Source organism: Ailuropoda melanoleuca, chromosome 5 (assembly GCF_002007445.2).
Source record: "Ailuropoda melanoleuca isolate Jingjing chromosome 5, ASM200744v2, whole genome shotgun sequence".
NCBI classification, from domain to species: domain Eukaryota; kingdom Metazoa; phylum Chordata; class Mammalia; order Carnivora; family Ursidae; genus Ailuropoda; species Ailuropoda melanoleuca.
Window position 1 is genome coordinate 99,395,981 of NC_048222.1, and position 20,095 is coordinate 99,416,075.

The window sequence follows — 20,095 nt, forward strand, 5'->3', positions numbered from 1 at the left end:
AATAAATAGGAAATAACAAGAGAAGGGACACCAAAATAATAAGGAAATTTCAAAATCTGCCATCCTGTGAACTTGAAATATTTGGGGAAATTTAGGTGGGAGAGGAGTAATTTAAGAGGGAAAGGATCATTATTCCTCCAAAACCTAAATGGCTATCATGTAGAAAAATGGCTGGTCAGGTTTTATGAGTTTTCAGAGGATAAATCTGAAACTTGGAGTGAAATTTACATGGAGCTCAAGGTTGACTTAATGTAAATCCAAGCTTGCTGATATTTAGAACTATACAGAAATGGTGTAGTCAGTTTTGAGATGTAGGGATTTCTTTGTCTCCAGGGGTATTCAAGTGGAGTTCTAACAAACTCTTATAAGGATTCTTTTACTATTATTGAAAGTATTGGCTATAGAATTGGACTAGATGTCCTGTGGAGAATTTCAACCCAGAGTTATTAATTTTGTGAATCAATTTGATCCTGGTTGTGTATGTGGATTGAAGCCCCTGGGACACTTGCACCACCCTAAACGTGCTCTCCTGAAGTTACTATCCATTGTCTCTTTGTAGTAGGATGTTAAGTGAAGGTGAGGCTTTTCCTATTGTCTGGGAGTGTGCGTTCAGGTCCCAAAGCTGAGGACAATGTGTAAGAATCCTTGATGTGGGTGATTAAGATCTTCATCTGTGAAGAATGGAGTGTTTGTCAGCTTACCAGAAATATAGAAATATATCTCTCTACCCAGCTGGGTGCTCATGAAGCTGCAGAAACTCAAGCTTTCTTTGCAAACACAGTGGCAAAGTCCTTAGAAGTGTGTGATCCCTGTGGCTTGGGGGTGAGTGGTTCGTTGAGACAATGGTGATTGATTCTTCTCTGGGAGAGTCAAAGTCTAGGATTGGAGAGAAAAGATTGTGGATGCCAGGGGAGTGGCCAGTCTGTAAAGAATTTGGTGGGCAAAAGAAGTGTAATATTTCCCAAAGCCAGAGGCAATAGCCTGGAAGGTAGCCAGGTGTGAGTCATAAGGAAGGAATATTACACCAGTGACTGCTCCTCTGTGAATACTGTTGGGGCAAGAGTCGAGTGGCAATTGTAAGGAAAATGTTAGCCAAAAAATTCACCGCTTGAGTTAGGAAACAGTACAGTGTTGGAGAGGGGGGGTGGGGAAGGGAATGGGGAGTTCTCAGGTCCAATAGGAAAGAAGCATAATTTGGGCATTTGCCATGACAGAAGACCCACATTCCAGGTTGCAAGAGCAACAGTTCCTGAGGAGCATGTCCTCCTCTTCTTCCTCCACCCCCCTTATCCCAGGGAGCCATCAGCAGACATGAGAGAGGAGAAGGGGTACTGGGGGAGCAAGCTGGGGTAAATGTGAAGCAATCTGCCATCCTCCATGCTAAGGTGCAGAATTTCTGTCCTGGTCTGAACCGGGGCAGGGAGGAGCTTGGAGAGATTAAAATTATGACATGATTAGATTAGAGAAGCATTTCAATAACTAAAACTGAGATTGTACTAACAGCCAAAAGGCACTGGAAGGCTGGGGCCTCTGCCCCATATATGGTGCAGAAGCAGGGGAAAGGAGCTCAAAATTGGAGCTGAGGTGGAAGAACAAAGTTGTTTCTGCTTGCACCCCATCAACTACAACTCATTTTATGAGCCTGCTTCAGGTATCACAGCAAAGTTTTCTGTCTGAACATAAGCTACCTTTCTTGGTCATTCTTTGCAGGTATGTGTAGATCTGGTAATAAAATGCATCATTCTGTGACTTGAATTTCACATCAGATAACACAGAGTTCACAAATTTAAATTGTTGAAGAAATCCCTTTCATGGCCTCGTAGAATACACAAGTTTTCCCTCTCTCGTTTCTTTTCTTTTAAAATAGAAAATGTAATAAATTTTGGATATTAGTTATTTGAGAACATTAGCTTAGCTCATATGTTACTGTATGCCTGGAGGACTTTTTCTCCCCCTTGATCATTTCCTTCACCATTGACATCCACTCTCTATCCACAACCAGCCTGGGACACAAACAAGGGGATCGGAAGGAAACACCGATATCAGAAAAGGGTTGTTGTAAACAATAATTTGAAGATGGGGGAAAGAGCAACCCTCGTTTAGCATAATACTGGACAACACATTGTTAATGGTGTTTCAGACAGAGATTGACGTTTATCTTTGAAATCTGATTTTCTTGCAAATAGTCCATCTAGAAGCTAGCTGACTTTGAAATTCTCAGTTCTGACATCTCTTCCTCTTCCTCCACACTGGGAGGACGAAGGAGGGAGAGGGGAAGGGATGGACAAAGGCCAGAAGGGTCATTTATAAAGGGATCCAGAGAATCTGAACATATGGGAAAACAGATCAAAAGGGAGACTCAGGGATGGACTTGCTATAAGTCACTAGAACAGAATGCCCAGGTCTGGAAACTGAGCTAAGAAAAATATGGAGAGAAACTGGAGCACTCAAAAATCTGTGGATCTTTTTGGCTTCTATATGGGCCAAAAGGTCTACCTGCTGTCCTTCTTGATCCATCTCTAATTCAGTGTCCACATTAGGATTGCAGTACAGCATCTCCTCTTATCCAGGACCCCCAGTGAGTGCCCGAAATCATGGCTAGTACCAAACCCTGTATGTGCTATGCTGTTTCCTATACATGCATACCTGTGATAAAGTTCAATTTATCAATTAGGCACAGTAAGAGATCGATAACAGTAACTAATAAATAGACAAATTATAACAACATGCTGTAATAGAAGTTATGTGAATGTGTCCTCTCTCTCAAAATATATTATTGCACTGTATTCACCCTTCTTCTTGGGATGACGTGAGATGCTAAAATGCCTACCAAACGAGATGAAGTGAGATGAATGACATAGACGTTGTGACATAGCATTAGGCTACTATAGACCTTCTTGATGATTTGGTCATCTGCTTCCAGACCTGGGGGTCTGCAGATAGCTGAAACCTCAAAAGTGAAATCCAGGATAAGGGGGAACTACTATATCTTCCAAAATATCATTTGAGTCAGGTCATTTGTTCTACTCCTTCTCGCCCCTAGGACAAAATCCAATTCTAGAGGAGGCATGCAAACTCTGCTCACTGCTCCCCCTTTCATGATGATCCCTTCCTTTCCTTAGTCCTCAAGAGCCAATCATTCTGCATATCTTCGTTCCAATTCCCTCAGTGAGCTACATTCCCTCTGGCCTCCAGGTCTTCACATATGATATATTTTTCTGATTAGAATTATTTCCTATCCCATATTTACTTGAATATCTCCTGTGAGTTCTTGATATCTCTGCTTAGAAGTGCCTCCCTCTGGGAAAGCCACCCTTCCCCCTCCCCCTACCCATCGATGTTAAAGTTCCTTTCTATATTCTATGGATATCAGCTCTTTTTCTCTCAGAATTTGGTGCATTATGCTAAAGTGGTTTGTACACATGCCTGTGTGTTCAGACTGTGCTCGCGCCACCTGTAAGAGCTGGGATTTTTGTCACTGACGGATCCTTAGGACCTCGCAAAAGCCTTGCACCTATTAGACATTCCCTAGAGTGTCAGTGAATAGGTAGAATATCAAAGTTTACTAGGAGACACTTTCAACTGTTGAAACTAAAATTTCCTGTCTTCAGAAACAGAACCAGTGTTGGTTTTCCAACCCTTCTTTTCTAATTCTAGAGTTTGATTTCAATATTCTTTTGATCAGTTACAAGGAACTTCAACCACGTTCCAGTAGTTGTTCATATTTCTCTTCTTCAGAACTTCGACATTTTATTACAAAAATGTATTGATGAATGTATTCCCCCATGAGATTCTCAGTCTGTAAGAAACAACATATTTTCTTCATTTTAGTCCTGAGTGACCCACATTATTAGCCTTCAATAAATGCTTGTTAATGTTTAATGGAATCTCTTACATAAAATAATCATTTCAGAGAAGTGATCCCTCTAGTGGCTAACCTACCTCAGTACATTTTTCTTTTTTTTTTTTTAATGAACTTTTACGTTATGAGCCAACTAAGCACAACATATAAAATGAGAATTAAATTTTGGTCTATCAATCTTATGATATGATATTAGAACTAAGCTGTCTTTTGTACATCTTTTTATTGATGAGAAGGGAAAGACGTGGAAAGAACTTATTAGCATTTTAAAAATATGAATTCAGTGCATTCTTATATTTACTGATTAATATTCTCTTAATATATGCTTAATGAGCAATAATAATTTTTTGACAGTTAAAAATGTTTGTAAGTATTTGTGGTTATGTAAGTACACATTTTAAAGGAAAAAAATATTTACCATCAAAAATTTTAAAAAATTGTTTTTCCTACATTACCATGGATCTGGTAACAGGGAACATAGTAGCTCAATGATGTACACATCCTACTTGGAATCTATTAGATTTTGGATGCATTCATAGGATTTGGCCTATTAACATTTGACTCAATGCCATGAGCTTTCAAAAAAACGTATTTTTAATCTTCTTCTATTTGTGTGAGTGAAACCCACTGATTGTCATTTGATCAAAAACCACTCTTAGCAATTTTTGCTTTGGCTACATCAGGATCGAGGAAGGAATAAAACACCAATTTGCATACTTGTTACATGTAATTTTAAGAAATACTTTTCTAGTAGTTTCATGATATAATAACAATCACCTTTTAATTTATGTTTCTAATACAACTATATCCATAAATTGATATGGCTAATTTAGGCTTTAATAATCATATACACCAAAGTAGTTTATTATACTCAAAAGAGCTTTTGGGATATCAATCACCTATACCAATAGGGCTAACATTACTCAAAGCATACTTTTTAAAGCATCATATTTGTGTATTAGATTACATGTATATGCATTCATTTACTTAGCAAACATTTAATGAACATCTGCCATGTGCCTGGTTTTGTGACACAACCTCTATCTCAAAAATTTGGGGATTCGAATGGGTGGTAAAAATGTATAAACAGATGATTATGACACAATGTGGTAAATGAAGGGATGGAGATGTTCACAAACTCTTTTGGGATCACAGAGGAGAGTCACCTCACTCAACACAAGGGTTTGGGAAAGTTTCTAGAGGGAGAGTATATCTGAGCTGTGACTTAATATGTAAATGGACGTGAGCCAGCAAGGAAAAAAGGGAATGAAAACTTGTAAGTAAAAGTATGAAGGTGAGAGAGAACGTGATGTGTGGGAGAAAAAGCAGCAGTTTGATAGTGCTGGAACCTGAAGTCAAAGCAACAGTGCTGAGAGATGAAGAAAAACAGGCAGACAATCTGATGGTGAAGTTCATGCCACCATTTTGCAGCGATGGGAAAGAGTTGACTGATTTTAAGAAGGGAAATGACATAGTTAAATTTGGAAAGGGGTGTGAATTTGAGAAAGACAAGACCAGAAACAGTAAGATCAATTAAGAAGCAACTGAATTAGCTCAGGCAAAGATCAGGAAGGTCTTAAATAGAACAATAATAGTAGGACTAGAATGGAGAGGATGAATTAGAGGAATATTTAAAAGACCAAACTGGAAGTATCTGAGCTATGAGGGATAGAGGAGGAACTGAGGAGGATTTCTTAGACTCTAGCTTGGTCATAAACAAGCTATAATAATTTATTTTACAAGTGATAGAAAACCCATTTCAAACTGGCTTTAGAAAGACAAGACTAAATATTTTAGAAGGAGTGCTTGCTTCAGGCACAAAGCTTCAGATGATATATCATTGAGGTTTGGACTCTTTGTCCTTCCTTCTGGCCCATTTTAAGCCACATCCCTCAAGGGCACTGGCCAACCCACAGCTTCTCCAGGAGCCCCTGGGCTTCTCTAAGATACAGTAATAAAGTTTTGCCCCTGGTCCAGCATGGGACCTCCATGAATCTGCTCCAGCCCCACAGCCAATTTAGGTGCTATACAAGCTGTTAAATATTTTGAATGGCCCCTTTTGATATAGGGCTCATGGCATGTATTAATTTTATACTAGACACATATAATAAAGAATGCTTTGTTACATAAGATGATACTGCTGATTAATCAGATTCGGTGAACTAGAATTGGCAAATATTCTGGGTGCCCTAGTGAAAAACATGTGTGCCAGCCCATAAAGCTTAAGGAGATTCAGGGGCCTGGTACATTGGTGAAGTTTTAGGGATGCAGTGATCTGAATCAGGCCATGATGTTCTTTCCATGGCACTGGATATATGTCATAGTTTCAATTCCCCTAGAAGCAAGCCCCAAAACAAGGGTTAAAGTGCAACTAATTTATTTGGAAAGTGATCCCAAGAAACACCAATAAGGCAACAGAGATGTTAGGCCTAATAAGGATATTTTACAAGCAAATTACCATTGTGTAAGTGGCTTACTTCCATGAAACTCTAGCAGGGAATAAGGCTTGAACTCAAGCCTCAGTGTTGGTCCACTCAAGAGGCAAAGCAACTGGATTGTTTATATGCCAGCTTCCACTAGTCATTGGGTAAGAATTGCTCCTAAGGGGGGGGAAGGTTAGTCCCCCAGTACCTCTGGCTTTCAAGCAGATCTAACCACCAAGAAAACACTCAGTCAAAAAGTTGCAGATGTTGGCAGTTAGAAGTTCATCCTGGGAAGGCTGGGAGAAGGATGAGGCACCACTGAGACCTACTTGTGCCCCCGACAAGTTCACTCTGTCCTGTCACTGCTTCTTCAAGGTGGTGCCTGATTACAATTTCTGATAAAAAGAATTATAGCAAAAGGATTTGTAGAACCAGATACAGTCCTTGTTGCATCTGTTGGGGTCAGTGATTCAATTAATATTTATCAACTATTTCCTTTACCTCCCATTCTAGATGCCTCTCACCCACAGCTATCACATCTTGTGGTCCAGTTTGCTTTCCCAGTGGAAAGACCTATGAGTCAGACCTCATCCTTGAGGGTTGGAGCCCCTGGTTACTAGGTCCTTGTCAAATAGTAGTTGCTGCAATTGCCTGTTCACTGTTATTATGGGCCATGGAAGCAGCAAAAGGCACCAGAGTGTATCTTCTGAGTTCCAGACACAATCCCTCCTGCTCCATTACAGAGTAGCAATTACTCCACTTCGTGCAGGAAACTCTTTTTCTTAACTCTTAGTATGTGGGCATGAAAAGCCCCAAAAGATCAGGAGGTGGTTATACTTTTGTAGAACTCTTAATGTTCACTCTGGTAGACTATTTCCCTTAGCCAAATGCTCAGGAACCAATATCACTAATCCAACAGAGCCCCTCTTATTCCATCCTTGGTTCTAAAACCATATATTCTAGCTATTGGAGACAAAGCTCCATATAATGGCCATAGATTTAAAGTATACGTGGCATCTTGAAGGTCAGAGACTCACTCCTACAAGATATCTACTTCAAACTAGCACCTTAGCTACATCTTTATAAGTCTTTTCCAATATTTAATCAGACCAAAAGCTTCCAGATTGTTCTATATATGGCAAAATCAGTGAATTCCAATATCATTTGTTCATTGTCTCACCTCATTTACCTCAGAAGGGATCCCTTGGATGAAGGTGATGTTTTGTGGAATGTTAGTAAACCAGACACTGTAAGCCCTTACTAGAACTACACAAAAATCAGCAAGGATCTGTAGAATATCTAAAGGACACTATCAATCACCTAAACTAATAACTGCAATACATGTACTTCTCAGGTTTGAACATTCACCTAGATAGACAATTTCAGGAGGCCAGTGTTATGTTAACACCAAATCTAGAAAAGACCTTCCAAATAAAGAAAACTGCAGGCCACAGACACAAATACTTTTCCATAAATTCAAGAGATTCTCAACAAACTAAGAATAGAAGAGAACTTCTTCAATCTGACAAAAACTCATAGCTCACACCATATATAATGGTGAAAGGTCTGAACACATGTTCTCTGAGATTTGGATTAAGGCAAGAATGTACCTTCTCCTCACTTCTATTCCACATTTTACCGGATTTCTTTGTCACTGTAATAAGACAAGAATAAGAAATAAAAAACATAGAGATTGGAAAGAATAAAACTGACTTTATTTATAAATGAATATTATTTTCCTAGTGTTGCCACACCAAAGTATCACAAACCAGGTGCCAAAAACAGCAAAAAAATGTTCTGGAGGCAGGAAGTCCAAAATCAAGGTTCACAGTCCTTCTGAAACTTCTAGAATGAGGATTCTTTCTTGTCTGTTCCTAGTTTCCGGTGGTGTTGGTCAGTCCTTGACATTCATTTCCTTTCAACTCCAGCATCTGCTTCCATCTTTACATGGTGTTCTATCGGTGTGTCTATGTCTTTACATGGCCATTTTCTTATAGCAAATCAATTAGATTGGATTAAGGCTTACCCTAAAGATCTCATCTTAACTTAATTAAGTCTGCAAAGACCCTATTTCCATATATGGTCAAATTCACAGTTCTAGTGGCTTGGACTGCAATATATCTTTTGGGGGACACATTCTACCCATAATAAGATGATACGATGTGTACACAGAAAATCATAAGAAATTTACAAAAGACCTATTAGGATTAGTAAGTGAATTTACCTAGGTCAATAGATCAATAATTGAAAATATTACTTTTATTTACTAGGGAATCGATTGGGAAAAGAAATAAAAAGATACAATTCAATTTATAATAATATTAAAAAAATAGGAAATATTTAGGGGAAATTTTCACAAAATAAGTACCAAATCTGTAAACTAAAAACTACCAAACATTGCTGACAGTAACTAAGGATGAATGAATAGGAGATAACTTGCTCATGGATTGAAAGACTCATTGTTATTAACATGTCAATTCTACCCAAATTTTGCTATAGTTTTAAAGCAATCCTAATCCAAATTCCCGCAGGATTTTGCATAGAATTTGACCAATTGATTCAGATTATCTAAAGTAGTCAAAATAATTTAAAAAAGAAAGACCAAACCTAGAGGACTTATACGACTAGATTTCAAGGTTTGCTATAAAGTTACAACAGTTAAGAATAGTGTGGTATTGGCAGAAGAATAAAAATATAGATTCCAGGAACTAAATGAGGAATTTAGAACTAGACCCATGCATGTATGTCCAATTGATTGTCAACAAATATGCCAAGGCAATCCAATGGGGAAAGTAATACCTTGTCCACCAATGGTTTTGGAACAACTAGATAGTCATGCTGGCGGAAATTTTTGATTTTTTTTACCTTTGTCTGTGCCCAAATGTTAACTTGATGTGAATCATAGACCTAAATACAAAAACTTAAACTATAAAAGTTCCAGAAGAAAACATGGGGGAAAATCTTGTAAACTTAGAAAGAAAGATTTCTTAGATAAAACATAAAAAAACTCTAAAAGCCCTGTAATAAAAACCCTGAAATAAAAATGATTCATCAGACTTCATCAACATTTTAAAAAATTTTCTTTTTGAAAAATATTGTTTAGCAACTAAAAAGGCTAACCACAGAATGGAAGGAAATGTTCTCAATATCTCTGACAAAATATGTATATCTAAAATATATAAGGAACTCACAATTTAATGGACAAACAGCCCAAGAGGATGGGGGAGCACAAATTTGTTGTATTAGTTTTCTAGGGCTTTCATATCCCTAGCAAAGAGCTAAAAATACCACAGACTAGTTAAACAACAGAGACTTATTTTGTCTGTTCTGGAGATTAGAAGTGCCATATTAAGATATGGGCAGGTTTGGTTTCTTTTGAGGGCTCTCTCTTTGGCTTGCAAGTGACCATCTTCTCAGTATGTCTTCATCGGGTTTTCTCCATGTTCATCTGTCTGGAGTCTCTCAGTGTGTCCAAATTTCCTCTTATAAGGACAACAGTCAGATTGGACCAGGGCCTACTCTAAAGACCTCATTTGAACTTAATCACCCCTTAAAGATCTTATCTCCAAATAGAGTTATATTATATGGTACTGGCAGTTAGAACTTCAACGTATGAATTTGGGGGGTGGGACACAATTCAGCCCGTAACACTTGTGCAGACACTTCATAAAAAAAGAGTTATAAACGGCCAATGAGAACATGAAAACTGATCAACATCAACAATTATTAGAGAAATACAAATAAAGGCTATAGTAAGCTATCACTACATAATCACTAAAAGCCTAAAATTGAAAATACTGACAATGCCAATTATGGAGCAATTGGAACTCTCACACACTGATGATGTTTCTATAAAACGGTACAAGCACTTCGAAAAACTGGCAATTTCTTAAACAAATATAGATTTACCATGCAATCTAGCAATTCCACTCAAAGGTATTTCTCCAATAAAAATGGACATATATACCTTCACAGAGAGTTTTACAAGAATGTTCCATAATAGCTTTATTTATTATAGCAAAAAAAAAAACACTAGAAATTTTCAAAATGTCTATCAGTAGGTGAATAAATAAGCAATAAATAAATAATAAGTAAATAAATAAGTATAATGATACAATAGAATACCATAAGCAATAAAAAGTAATAAACTGCTACTTAAAACAATGTAGATGAATTTTAGAAAATCGTCATGCAAAGTTCATGAAGCCATAAACAAAAGAGTACATTGTGTATGATTCCATTTATACAAAATTTTAAAGAATGTGAACTAATCCATAGGGACAAAAAGCAGGTCAGTGGTTGCCTGGAATTGGGGTAAAAGGTAATGGAAATATTTCATATCATCAATGTATACGTCTGACAAGACTCACCAAATTGTATGCTTAAAATGAATGCGCTAATTGTATATAAATTATACATAGATGAATTTTTTTAAATTAAAAAGCAATCTACAATGAACTCTTTGGCTCACTCTATTCTAGCTTCTGTCATTATTTTATCATCAAAACTGCTTTTGTCAATGTCACTGAATTTCCATGTTTCAAAATTCAATAACTTCCATGTTTCCGAGTACATTATATTCGTTTTCTATTTTTACTATGTTCTACCCATCAGTTACGTTCCTTACCTCTGGCCACTGAGTGAATTCTTTTTTCTCAGCTTTCATGACATCTCCTGTTTTTATTATGTTTCAAAGAATTGGCTCTTCTTAGTCATTTTTTCTCAATTATTCTTCTTTGCCCAAAGTCTACATATAAGAGATTTTCAGGGCTTCACCTTGGGTCCTTTTCTTTTCTCAATGCACTCTCAGTTGTCTCCCAGAACCTAGCATAGTGCCTGATACTCACAGGTAATACTTGTTGAAAGAAAGGGTAAATAAAATACTGAAAATATACAAACTCCGAGAGAAAGTATCTGTATTAATACAGTACTATGGTTCATGATCTGGAAAGGAGTGTCTTCTTTAAGATGTTAATAATGGCACTTTAATCAAGTAAATACTACAGGATAAATTTATTTGTTTCCTCATTCTAAAAATGATTTTGGTCGGTACATTCAAATAAAATATATCCATTACATATTCCAATTCCTTTTTATGGTTTTTTATGTTATAGATGACCAGAAACATCAAATAAGTGGCAAAGCTATGACTTGAGCTAGATCAAGCTGTCTCTGGAGCCTATGTACTGAATAATGATTTAAATATTCTTAGAGAAAAACAGAAGTTGTGATCTATTATCCTTAAAAACTCACAACTAACGATACATCCCTTGAGAAGACAAATAGGAAGCTTATGACCTTGAATGGTTTTTAAAATTTGATGTCTAATTCTCTACAACAATTGTAATAAAGGTGGATGGTAGTATTTTAAATTTATGCATATGTGATGGTTGCTCTCCTTTAAAATATGTTTAATAGTTACCATAGTAACAGAGTCAGAGTCTCCTCTATGTGCCTCCTGGTGTTATCAATGTGAATAACAACACAAGATTCGATTCACAGAAAAGCAAAGAACAAGTCCATAGCAGAACATCATGAGGTAAGTTTTAATTGTAGTGTTTTTAATTTACATTTAAATATAGTAAATATTAATATTCATCATTTTATCATTATATAATTATAAAGGAATATTTCCCTTTGTATCGAGAAAATATTCATATTAATGCAAACGTAATTTGCATATGTATAGAAGAATAGACAGAGCCATCAATCAATATCCTTTTGCAGGGTTGTGGCGGGCAAACAACAGTCTTGCTACTGCAGCACCACCAGCACAGGCAGAAACAGAAATTGGCCACTGTCATTTGGCAGCTCAAATTTATACAAAAAGATGATGACCAAAGACAATATTACAATTCTAGGTTGTTAAGCACTTGAAGAATAATCTGGAAAACAGATTTTTCTAAACAAATGGAAATTTTAATTATAAGAACTTTGTCTTCCTCCCTTGAGTGCTTCCTTCCTTTTTTTCTTTTCCTTCCTCCTAAGTTTTTGCTTGGTTCTTTGTTTTAAAGATCTTAAAATCCTTTTACCCTCGCTATACTCTGTCTCTGGCCAGGAATGTCTTTAAGGCCCAGATAGAAATGTCTTTAAGAAATAATAACTGCTCTAATGGGATATCCAGCTAAGTGAAAGTACTCTGGACTAAAGTTGTTTTTTTCCAAAGAAAAAAGGTTCTTTAAGAAGCAATTCCCTCCCTACAAGAATAAATATGAGAATATGTATTTTTTTTCTAGTAGGAATAAAAGAACTGGATATGAATCAGAAAATGCTCAAAATGGAAAGAATCTTGAAATCAGTCAGTAAACTTTCATTTTTCCAGTTATGGAAGCTGAGGACCTGAAAAGTTAACTATTAAAGTCACATATCTAACTATGGTAGAACTTAGAATTTCTGGCTATGAGCTGTTATCATTGTACCACGATGTCCTACAATAAATTTACATTGTGGACCAACAACTGCTGTATTTTGAAATATTTCTAAGACTTTACTAATGAAGACTCACTTTTAGTTTCAGAAATTAAATTACTAATGAAGACTCACTTTTAGTTTCAGAAATATATGCTGACTTTCTCCTATGAAACCTTGTGCCTGATCAATTTCATGAAGACTCACTTTTAGTTAAATTAAGACTCACTTTTAGTTAAATTAAGACTCACTTTTAGTTAAATTAAGACTCACTTTTAGTTAAATTAAATTACTAATGAAGACTCACTTTTAGTTTCAGAAATATATGCTGACTTTCTCCTATGAAACCTTGGGCCTGATCAATTTCATGAGGGACCTGTAAATGGAGCAGAGGTTGAAAACTCTATACCATGTCAGCTGCAAATGCATTTAAGCATATGAAATATATCAGATGAAATCTTCCAAGGGATAAAGGAGATGTCATCATAAACAGCATTTTTATATCACAATAAATAGAAGCAATTTTTATGAGCTTGAAGAATCATCAAAGTAATTATATTTTATCTGAGCTCATTAAGGAAGTTTATTATTACTGCGGTATGAATTAAGTAATTTATTTCATGAGATAAAAATCTCAGAATATATCTGTTTTAAGTAATATATTGGTGCCAGATAGGAGGGAAAAAAACACGAAGTGGCATGTTTGGTTCAGTCCTTGACAATTTCTTTATTTTTTAAGATATTAACTGAAAGCTGACATCTCAGATTTCATATCAAAAGTAATTGCCCAAAGCATATGAGATAAAAAAATGAATTGTCATTTTATTAATTTACTTTACATATGAATATTCATAAAATAACAATATTTCACATCCCATTTCAGCTTGGTGGCTCTTAAGAAGTTTCCTCTATCCAGGCAGCAGCAGTCAATGATTATTGTTTTAAAACCACATGCTTTTACAGATATATGTATTTTAATTTATAACCTACAAACTTTAAAATTTAAAAAGAAAAAAATTTCATTTGACGTCATATTTTCAAATTATGAAGACGATACTTACATAGAAGTTATTTTCCAAATGATGACATCTTGGATATAACAGATTGGTTATTAAATAGACACAGGTTTGTGAACCATCTGTTATGTAAAAATTTCTCTATCAGAAAGAATTAACTCTGTTTAAACCAGTCAGGCAATACGAATATGGGCTGCTTGCCAGGCCTTGGAAATAACCTTGTAAAGTTGAAATGAATGTTATCATAGTATTTGTGAAAAGGTGGATTCTGCATTTCTTCCATTTTGGAAAATGCCCACCTGGTCTTCTTTCTAGCTCACCAAATAAAAAAAGGTATATGAATTATTTTCACTTAGGTGTGAGCTTCAAGATTAGTACAGCTTGACTCCTGTTTTTCATAATTTAGTGCTTCCTTTTACAAGATCCCCAACTTTGACTGACAGCCAAGCAAGAAAATGAACTTCATATGGCTCCAGTCACCCTAATTATCTCAGAAGTAGCTGTTCTTCCTCTATTTTACTTTTACAAAGATTTATCTGCATTTGGGTGTATCTGCATTTGGGTACTTCATTTTTTTGTTTATTTCACTCACCAGCTATTAAAAGATGTGTTAAACACGGAATCTACATATATAATATTAGATACTGCAGTGAGAAAGCAGGGACAAGATGGTTAGCAGGATTTTTTCCCCCCAAAGGAGAATGCAAAATTCCTGCCAACCAAGAGTTTATAATGAATTGCAAGGAAGGTATATCAACAAAACTAGAGAATGTAACCTTAATGTTGGAAAGTGAGGTTTAGGATTTGTCTTGGAAAGTTTTTAGAAGAATGAGAGATGTATTCCTATGTTGTAGTCAGTGATGACAAAAAGGGAGAGAAGACAGGGAAAGTCTTTTTTATTTAGTCAAAAAATTATTTGGTGTTATTTCTGTTTTTAAGACACCATTGAATATAAAATTTCACATTGAAATAATAGCAACCTTTTGGAGAGAAAAAAAAGGGATAGTTGCTAAGTTTCTTCTGACATTGAATATAAGATATGTCAGAAATGTTAAATAGAGGGGTGCCTGGGTGGTGCAGTCAGTTAAAGCATCCAACTCTGATTTTAGCTCAGGTCATGATGTCAGGGTCGTGAAATCAAGCCAGCATAGGGCTCCACACTCAGCACAGAGTCTGCTTGAGTTTCTCTCTCCCTCTGCTCCTCCCCTCTTGCTCACTCTCTCTCTCTAAAACAAAATAAATAAAATCTTTTAAAAAAGGAAATGTTAAATAGAAAAAAGTTAATTTCATGATTCAGAAAGTCAGTTACATAATCGATGACATGCACTGCATGTTTAAAACATGCAGGACATTGTACCAAAGGCTTTACATTTGTCTCATTTATTTCCCATGGATTTCTGAGGTAGATTCTATTATTATCTGTTTATAGAAATAGTGATCTATTAGGTGAGATTAGGTGATAACAGTGAATATTAGGTCTGGCATACATTTCCTTAAATGTAATGGCTAAGATGTTAGCTTGTATCTCTGACTTCAGTGCTTAGATAATGAGTGGGAATCTATATACCGCTTCCAAATATTGGGTGAACACTATTAGAGGCAAAGTGATGGTCAAATAGACTCCCGAGTTGTTGGACTACTCACATTTGAAGTCCAGCTCTACCACTTTTCCACACGTATGGCCTCAGGTAAATTGCGTAGCCTCTAAGCATCTTTCTTTGCTCTTCTATCAAATCTATTAAATGTACTTATCTCATATGTTCGTTGTGAGGACAAAGGAATAAATATACATGAAATTCTTAAAATAATGCCTGGCACATAGTAAGCGTTAGCTATTATTATTGGTTAAGTGCAGTATGTTAAGTGTCATGCTAAAGGGGATAAAAAGAAAAGTAAAATAGAATAGAATAAGTGTTATGTTGGGCTATGTATCATTGTGGAGGGTAAATAAGAAAAGAAGCAAAGACAGTAAATACCAGTACGTAAATTGTGGTGTCAAGAACAGCAAGACGAGGGGCGCCTGGGTGGCACAGCGGTTAAGCATCTGCCTTCGGCTAAGGGCATCCTCCCGGCATTATGGGATCAAGCCCCACATCAGGCTCCTCTGCTGTGAGCCTGCTTCTTCCTCTCCCACTCCCCCTGCTTGTGTTCCCTCTCTCGCTGGCTGTCTCTATCTCTGTCAAATAAATAAACAAAATCTTTAAAAATAAAAAAATAAAAAAAAAATAAAAAAAAAAGAACAGCAAGACGAAAGCAGGGAGGGAAGAGCAGATCCTGCCTAGAGGAATATAGGTTTTACCCTGCAGGCAAAGGACAGAGGGACAGGTTGTGGTTTGTGTGTAAAACTTTTAGAATAGAGCATAGGATGGTAATCAGATTTGTGGGTTAAATAGATCAAGCTGGTAATCCATTGGAGGACAGTTTGAGGGAGCCTAAGAGTCGAGGAGGCAGAGAGCAGTGGGAAGGCCTTAGCGTAGGGAGTAGATAATTCCATAGGACAAGGATTACATCTGAGGTGGAAATGAAAGCAAATGAAGATTGGTGTGATACACAAAATAAGGAGGAACTCCTCGAGAGCAGCAACAACGTATTTTCACTTACTTTGCAGCTTCATGGGTGGACAGCATGCACTCATGTTCCCCACATTAATGTTGCTGTTTTGTAAAGTCCATGATAATCTCCAGGTTAGTGGTATCAGAAACGCTGTCTTCTATTTACAATTTTCACCTTCACCAACAAAATAGTAAGCCATCTCACTAAGTTCGCTTTCTCTGACTGTTGTCTTTCAGAAACTGATTTGAATACACATTTCACGCTTTCTTCATCACGGGTTGTCCACACCAGCAACACATTAATGATAATTTTATGGCAAAGTTTTATTGCTAAGAATAAGGGCAACAGGTTCTTTTTCCTTCATATGGCTTCAGAAGATTCATTTCTCATTTCTATAGCCACTGAAAAGGGCATTCAGTCTAAGACACGGTGACATTTTCATTGACTAAATGCTTAGTTTCTGTATGCTTGGAGCCCCGTCCTTCTGATGTCAGGCAAACTCAGAAGGATTTACTATTTGTTGTTGGCAATAGAATTTTAAGTCACATATTTATGACTGGGATTGTGTGGAGTTATAAAATAAACACCAAATGCTTAATATAAATGTACATTTAATAAATTTGAAATGCATTTTTTAGACACTACACACTTAGTGTTGTGCTAGATAATGGGGGGCTCAGGAACATAAAGGTTTACGGGTGTCACCTCTGGAATCAACTACCTGCATTGACACTCTGGCTTCAATACTTATGAATGGTGTGACCTCGGGCAAGATACAAAACCTTTCTTGGGTTCAGTTTCTCATCTTTAAAACGGGTTCTATTAATATTTACTCACAGAATTGCTGTAGTTAGTTACTTTATCCGTTGTTTAGTGAACAGTAGAGGATCCCATGGTAGAAAACTTCATTGTGAACATTTCAATAAAAAGAGTTAATAATGTGACATCAGCTCCACACGGTGTAAAACGAAAGTAGGCAGGCTACTATAGTTCACAGAATAGGTGACAGTTGATTCCTATACCGGAATAGATAGATTCTCGGGAATGAGAAATTTCTTTCCCTTGACAGGGCTGAGAATGTTGACAGGGGAGAGGTATAATGACCATGATAAGAATCTTCGAACAAATCTAGAGAGGCAGAAAGAAAAAGATATTAGGAAGTGCCTTGAATTCTTAAAACACTATTTTTTACGGACTCATAGTATTTTAATTTGCCTCAATAAAAATGAATAATAGTAGCTATAATAATTAGCTGATTCTCACATTATTCTATTTTTATGTGTTTAAAAAGCCATCTGCAAAAGAAAGGAAATAATTTTTTTCCACTTGCTATCCAGTGGGATAAAAATGACCACCACGAGGGTCTTTCCATAAGGTATAGCTTTTCAGATACAAATGGAATTTATCTAAGGAATTAGAATTTCAGTTGAAGACTTTTGCTTGCCTGAGGGCTGAACAAGTCACTAGTTAGTTCTTGTAGCAATCTTTCTGCTTTCAATAAGTCTGACTAATCTAGAAATACCTTTGTAAAATTATCAATGAAAATGCAAATTTGTCTCACCTTACAGCTTAAAAAACCCATAGACCAGGCATTTTAAATTAGAAACACATGGAGGGATACATATAGGAATTTTAGAAATAAGAGAGGCCTAGACTCTGACATCTATTGTTAATCAGAAATTGATTCTTCAAAGGGAGCACCTGGGAAAAGTGTATTTTTTCCCAGCCCCAATGCTTTAATTCAGTAGCAATCATGGGTAGGAAAGGGAGAATGATAATTCCCTTTGTCTTCAAAGACCAGGAGATGGATTTTCTGAAATGACTACCCACAGATGGTCTAGGCTAAGGCATTAGCTGGATGACTAACTTTGGCCAGGATAAACAGGACACTCATGCTAGCCCACGCTCTGGGTGGGCTTCCTCCCGAGGCCAGCTTTCTGACGCCTTAGTCACCACCACTCCTTCAAGTAACCAGTGTTCACTCTGGTTCTTTGTCACTTACGCTGTTCCAGAAATATAGCTGTCTTGTGTTCTCAAACACATGGGAAAATTCCTCTATACATCCTATAGTATACCTCAAATTAAACATTGGGACAACAGGCGTGCCTGGGTGGCTCAGTTGGTTAAGTGTCTGGTCTGCCTTCAGCTCAGGTCATGATCTTGGGGACCTGGGATCCAGCCCCACGTTGGGTTTCCTGCTCAGTGGGGAGTCTGCTTCTCCTTCTCCCTCTGCTCCTCCCTACCCTTCAGCTTGTGCTCACTCTTTCTCTTTCCAATAAATAAATAAAATCATAAAAAAAAAACACCCTACAACGTATGGGAAGACAGTCATTGTGGAGAAAAACCAGAGAAGAAACGTAAGAAAGCTTCAAATACGAATGTTTTTGCGCCAAATCCAGGGCCTAAATGTGTCAAAAGCGCAGGAGTAGAATGGGAAGACCTGGATCAAACTAAGTGAAAGAAGATTCAGATGATGAGAAAGGGGAGAAGGTGGTACCGGGGGGATGAGGAAAATGTCAAAGCAAATTGTGCTGATAAAAATAAAATTTGGGAATATAAAATGATGCCTTAAAATGTTGCAAGGTTTTGGGATGGAAGAGGGCAAGCACTTTTCTAACTGTAAAGATCATGATGAGCAAATAGTAATAATCATAATAGAAGGAGCAAGAAAATCTCTTGAACTATCTTGAGCTTTAAAAGCCATTCAGGATACTTTTAATATTAGATTAGTTAAGCAACACTTTCTTTTTTGCTAACCACCAAAACTTTTAAAATGTTCATTTAGTAGAGTACTGAGGCTCTCCACCTTTTTTTGCAAAGGCTCATAGCCAAGGAAAGGTCTGCATTTGAAACAATGATCACAAAGTGAAACGGTCCTTCTCCCATGACCTTTGAAATAAGAGGGTCACTATTTGAGAAAGGAGGATCTGTAACTGTGCCATGACCTTTTTACTATGATTTGTCACAATGTGGACACCAGCCTTCATATCCTATGCATGATTTCAAGGGAGGGAAAAACGACATCTTACTGAGTCGTGGACTATGACCAAACATAGCGTTTGGTTGCTGACCACATTTTTAGGGGATGCCCCTTGCTCTCAGGATTGTTTCACATTCCACCAGTGTGACTCTACGGAGCAGTGGGACATTGGCCATCTGTTCTTGGCTAATACCAATGTTATTTCCTTATTATTTACAACTCACTTATGGCCGATCACTAATTTTCTTTACCTTGGAACCACACTTTGCATCTTTCGATGTTGCTGTCATCATACCAAATATTAAAAATTAAAACGTGGATGCCTACACATAATTTACTTAGTTTTCTTGAATTCAATAAAACTCCTGATACTTGTCTTAGTTAGTGATTTCCAAACTCTTTTTCTGCCCTTCTGGTTATCAGTAGAACGCATCTTGTGGAACTATAATAATAACATATTATAGAGGATTACCTTGATCGGGCAAGTTTAGGGAGAAGAACTCTTTTCATCATCTCCAGCCAGCCACCAAGACACCTTTAAATTGAGGTTAAGAAACTGTTGTTTTAGTCACGCATTATTTAAGTTGAAAAAGTTTTGCTATCACTACCTCTGATAGCTCAGAGAACCAAAGAGTTCTAAAAAGGTAAGAGGATTGAGACAGAATCCAGTGTAAATTTCTCATGTAAAGAAAAGGGACAGAGTGGCTTTCTAGATCAAGGTTGTACTGTTTGGTCATGGCAAAGCCAGACTAAGTCCCGGATGGCCCATCTTCCAGTGAAATGATCTTTTGTTGTGGTGGTTCAAAGGTTACCAGGGGTCCTCTTTCTTTAGGGCTGTTTCTGACTACTTACT